This window comes from Marmota flaviventris, unplaced genomic scaffold (assembly GCF_047511675.1).
Source record: "Marmota flaviventris isolate mMarFla1 unplaced genomic scaffold, mMarFla1.hap1 Scaffold_55, whole genome shotgun sequence".
NCBI lineage: Eukaryota > Metazoa > Chordata > Mammalia > Rodentia > Sciuridae > Marmota > Marmota flaviventris.
Genome location: NW_027288355.1, coordinates 1,852,278 through 1,858,277, shown reverse-complemented (window position 1 = coordinate 1,858,277; position 6,000 = coordinate 1,852,278). Strand labels below are relative to the sequence as shown.

General features: G+C 29.4%; 1 long non-coding RNA gene across 1 annotated transcript in view; it reads right to left on the bottom strand.

Annotated features, from left to right (window-relative positions):
- Positions 1–463: 463 nt before the first annotated feature.
- The window catches only part of LOC139704387 (uncharacterized), a 63,783-nt gene continuing 58,246 nt past the window's right edge, over positions 464–6,000 (bottom strand). Inside the window, exons 3-4 of the long non-coding RNA XR_011706312.1 lie at positions 3,033–3,159; positions 464–508 (exon numbers count right to left, since the gene is read on the bottom strand). This is a non-coding gene — a long non-coding RNA (uncharacterized lncRNA). The remainder of the gene's footprint in view (positions 509–3,032; positions 3,160–6,000) is intronic.

The window sequence follows — 6,000 nt, the reverse complement described above, 5'->3', positions numbered from 1 at the left end:
GTGTGATTTTTGACCAAAAGCTTTGCCACATCTTTACATTCGTAGGGCTTCTCTCCAGTGTGAGTTCTCCTGTGGCGAATAAGGTTTGATTTGTCACCAAAAGTTTTGCCACATTCTGTACATTTGTAGGGCTTCTCTCCAGTGTGAATTCTTCTGTGGCAAATAAGGTGTGATGTTTGGCCAAAAGTTTTGGCACATTCTTTACATTTGTAGGGCTTCTCTCCATTGTGGGTCCCTCTGTGGTAATTAAGACCTTTTTTTTTACTAAAAGCTTTGCAACATTCTTCATATTTGTGGGGCTTCTCTCCAGTATAAATTCTCTGGTGGTGAACAAGGCCTAATTTTTTATATGATTTCTGATGTTCAATCTCACTTTTAGTTTTCCATAATTTCTTTTGTGGTAAATAGTCAAGATCACAACTTCTATATTTTGCACTTATCACTTCATGAAATATATGTTTCAGGCCCTTGTCTGGTGAATATTCTTGGGTATGATTAGGAGTTATGGCTGAAATAAACAAAAATTAAAAAAAAAATACCTATTAGACTGGGATAAATATATTTTGCATACATAACATGAAATTAAGGTAAAATAAGTACATCAGGAGTGTAGCAGATTAGTAAGTCCAAAGTCACCATAAATCCAAAAAATATATTAGTTCAATAAAAATGTACAGAAAAAATTACCTTGAGAATATTACTCAAATTCTTGTAGAGACCACAGTATCCAAGAGGAGTACATCATTAAGAATAGTACTATAGTACTATAAAGTGTTAGAAAAGTATCATTAACAGACTTTTGTCCTTCATAAGATAGTATTGTGTATTTAGGAAATATCTACCAGCTACCTTCACTGTCAGTAGAATAAGAGAAATGTAAAACATATACAAACATTTCTGGCTATTTCAAAGAGTTTCCAAAAAATGGTTTTTGTCTACCATGACATAGAGACATGAAAATAACTAGTAGATTTTGAGTGATAATACCATAAATATTCAACAACGGTAAAGAGGCAATGGACTCTTAAAAAGAAATATGAACAAAAAATGTACTAAGAAATATACACATATGTGTCTATAAAATTTTTAATAAAAATATTTTAAAAGACTATAAAAACCTTGCATAGCCTATGGCCATAATACTTGGATGAATTTAACACATGACAATCAAGTATAATAAATTGATTTTTATATTTTTACATTCATGTGATATCTGTATTTCCTTTATTGACAAATACAACTTTGTTTACTTATAAATATATCATGGTATTTTATACTATGTATACAAGGTAAAATAACTAAAAAGAATGAATTAACGAAATCATTCTTTCATATAATTATCAATTTTGTTCTTACAAGGTATTGTATTCCTTCTACTAGTATTTTTGAAGAATATAATACACTCACTATGTGGTAAAATAAAACTCTTGACACTATTATGCTCAATAAAATAAAAATATGAAGACTTTGACTATAATATCAACCCTTCATAAAACAAAGAACCTGGTGAGCAAAATTTTGCTCACTAAATTTCTGACTTCCACTTGTGAATCAAAGGCTCCTAAAACTTAATATCTGCCTGCCACCTTTCACTTAATTCTATGTCCTGCATATATTTTCATATAACTTTAAGAGACAAAATATTAGTATTAGTCATGACTCCATGGATGTAAATATGCTTAATGAAGAACAAAAACAATATTGTCAAGCCATACTTGACAATCATGCTGCAATTGATTGTCTGTTATTGTTACATCATAAAGGATATCAGAAGTTTAATAACATGTGTTCCTTCAATTTAAGTTATAATAGTAATTTTATTTCAAAAGACTTATTTAACCTTAAAGATATTATTAATAAGGTTCAACAAGTTGATGGTTTTTGGACTTGTATTGGTTAACTTCATGTTTACTCAATTTCATCTGGGTCAAAAATATTCATAGGTGGATGTTTACTGATGTTTGAACTTGCTGTTGTCTATGCCTGCCCTATTTTTTGCCCCCACCAGCATTAAGGAGATAAGCAATATTATTTATTCAAAAGGCCTTAAAAAAGAGGGGAGATATTAGGTATTCTGGCCTTGGAATAGACAGGAAAGTGTGGGGGTGATTGTAACTGGCACCCTGAGTCCCACAATTGTAATGCCCAGCAGTTTCTTCCTGAAGCTATTAAGACAACTCTACAGGTGCATTATCAAGTTTCTGTGGTAATGTCCTTAGGGAGAAGGGGCTCTATATTTGTATTAAGTGTACATAATCTTGGTTAGCTAGCACTTGGGGTTAAATAAACACTGGGTTAGAAGGTAGTCATGGTATCAGAATCTACGTAATTTTGGGGTATTATATGTGCAGCTGTTAAGAGGGGTGGCCAGTTTTTTTTTTTCTTTTTTCCTTTTCACTGTGTGTATGTCTCTCTCTTCTGTTTGCTTCTTTAAAGGTTTCCTCACAAGAAGGTTTGAAACAGATCATGCTGGCCCTCACAACAAAAGGTAAATTTTGATGGTTAATCTGAATAAACTGGGACATCACTAAAGAAGAAAACAGAGAACAACAAGGAATTTGAAAATGTGATAAATATAGAGCAGTGTGTGTTCAATGATTACAATCAAAATAAATAAACCTAAGCTTCTGAAAATTTCTTCTGCTGCATAACTACTCTCTCAGCATTTTTTAGTTTGGTTTTCTCCTTGACAATTGAATGATTCAACTGTGTCCCCTGCTATGTGTAGTCTACAATAGTTTACATCAGTAAATTATACTAGGTACTACTTATCTAAAGTGAAGAATGTGTAACACACAAAGAAAGAGATAGATTAAGGAGTAAAATTATATATATATATATATATATATATATATATATATATATATATATGAGAGAGAGAGAGAGAAATATCTGTACTAAAAATGCCCTTTTTCTTTGAAACACAAATCTGAAACTCATTTTTATAGAGAAGTACCCATAAGATACTCTGCAACAGAAGTAAATTAAATAATAATTAGTAATTAATAATTTTAAAGGGAAATTAAACTTACCCAGGAAGGTCAAGTTTCTATAGTTCTCTAGCATTACATCTCTATATAAATTTTTCTGAACAGGCTGAAGGCATTCCCACTCCTCTTCAGTAAAATCAATGGCTATATCCATAAATGTTAATAGTTCCTAAAATAAGAATAGATAAATAAATAACACACTGACCACATGAACATTTGCACAGTCTGTAATGTAATTAAAGTTGAAATGAGAGTTGGAAGACTGACATGTAGGAAGTGTTTTGGAACACAATGATACTATTATCTACTTCTGCAGAAAAAGTGACTTGAGTTCAAATAAGTATACATACTCCACATTTATGAAACATAATATAAAACTCAGGCATTATCACAAAAATATATATTTTGTAATTTTTATATCTTGATCTAAATTATACATATTTTTAGATGAGAAAATCATCATAATAAAGAAAGGGAATCCTCAAATTTTAATTGTACAACCACTAATCAGAGATTTACTAATGTGTAGAATCTTATTTGTTATTTCTCTCATAGAGCTGGCTATTCTGAATGTGTAGTGAGATCTCTAGTAATTCTAATATCAATGGTATAAGAGAAATTTTGAAATATAACAAGGTAGACAGACCACTTAATGGAAATATTTAGTAGTTTATTTAAGTTCAAACATTTTATGGTTTTTATGTATGTTATTAATATAAAAATAGCAACAACAATCCTGTTTGAATTTTTCTTTTTATAAATTTAACATACAAAATTATATATATATATATATATATATATATATATATATATATATATATATATATATACAAACTTTGATCGATGTTTATATTGTATGATATTTATAATAGAATATACATATAGCTCTTCAAACAAATATAATGTTTTATTTTATTTTATTGGTTCTTTCTAGTTCTACCTGACAGTAAAAATCGATTTTTATGGTATTATGCAAGCATGGGATATATTTTATCCTAATTAAAATCCTGTTCTTGTTGGTGGCTACGATATTAGGATTCACTTACAGATTTATATCTTTCATATTTCTATCTTTGTCCCTTTTATTTATTTATTCATTCATTTATTTATTTTTTGTTTAACATTGTGCAATCAACTGATCTTCTTTTCTTACCGTTCCCTATTTTATGAGCTTTAGATTTCACATATCAGCAATAACTTTCAACTTTTGGTTTTAAAAAAATGGTTTGTTTTACTTAGCATAAAATCCCAGATTCATCCATTTCCTGGCAAATGTCATAAAGTCATTCTTTATGGCCAATTCATAGTTTATTGTGTATATAAGCAACAGTTTTTTATCCTGTCATCATTTAATGGATCCATTCATCATTGAATGGTTGGTTTTATAGCTTAGCTATTGTGAATTGTGCTGCTATAAACATTAATGTGGCTGTGTCAATGTAGTATGCTGATTTTATGTTTTTTGGGCATATACAGTGCAGTCAAAAAACTGGGTAAAATTGTGGTTCCATTTCTTTAACAATATCCATATAGATTATTATGTTTCACTTAGACCTCCATACAGCTGGAAAAAATTGGAATTCATCTATAACTGAGGTGAAAATAAAACATTCAAAAAAATTTAGTAAGCCATAAAATGACTAGAATTTATTATCAAATCATCCATCCCAATAAAAAGCAAAATTAGAAGCTATTAAAGATAAACATAACACAGAGTTACCAGTATCAATGTTCGTGCTTTTAAAAAGCAAATGAGCCCATTCAAGTGATGGACAACCCTAGTTCCAGTGACTGAGGAGGATAAGAAAAAAGGATCATAAATTCTAAGACAATATTATATATAATATTGTCTTATATATATTGTGTTGAGCAACTTAGTGAGGCACTTAGCAACTCAGCAATACTCTGTCTCTAAATAAAATATAAAAAAGGACTGAGGATGTGGCTTTATTGTTAAGCACCGATGGGTTCAATCTTCCGTACAAATAAAAAAAGCAGATACAATTTAAAAAGCGCTAGCAAATTTGAAAATTCAACAAACAAAAATTATATCAATTATACAGTATATAATTGCAAATATAGGCATATATAATGATTTCTCACTTTATGGAAATACACTCTGGAAAATTTATCCTAAGAATCTTCTGCAATTTTCCAATTCTCTGAGTGCAATGACAGAATCTAGATGGTATAGACTAGTACATGGCTAAGATATTTGCTAGATCCATGGTTGTACATAAAGTCTACTGTTGACCAAAATACCATGATGCCACATGATTGATGTTATGAAGTAAAATCAATCAGGGTAATCCTCATAATAAAATAAATGGTGGAACTACAGAAAACACCAACAACAAAACTCTTAAAACATGCTAGGATATTGGGAAAAGAGTGTGATAATAAAATGCTATTTTATCCCTTCACTCATAAAACATAACAACATATTTTGACATATTAAATTCTGAATATAATTTATTAATAAATAATACTGAAATAAATAAGAAAGTACAAAGCTCAAACGTTTACATACAAAAGATAGGGTTCATATGGTGGTGCACACCTGAAATATCTACTATTCTGGAGTACAAGGCATGAAGTTCAAAATTTAAGGCCAACTGAAGAAATTGAGCAAACCCCATCTGGAAATAAATTTTAAAACAGAGCTGAGAATATGCTCACCATTAAGACTCTTTGGTTGAATCCCTAATATCACAAAAGAAAAAAAAAAAGGTTTTTTTTTTGTTTTCAAAATTATACAATATAATAGACAAACTTATGAATTACAAAATATTAATACAAAAGAATCTATTCATCAAATGATTACATTAAAAGCTGCAAAACTGACAAGGTAAAAAAAAAAAAAAACCCTAATTTCCTCACATGTAATCAAATGCTTATAAGAAGAAGAAATACAACAGATTGCAAAAGAAAAACAAACAAAAAAAAAATTATTAAAGAGTCACTTTAAAAAGGATATATCTAAGTGTTAAATAATCGTAAAAACTCAAAG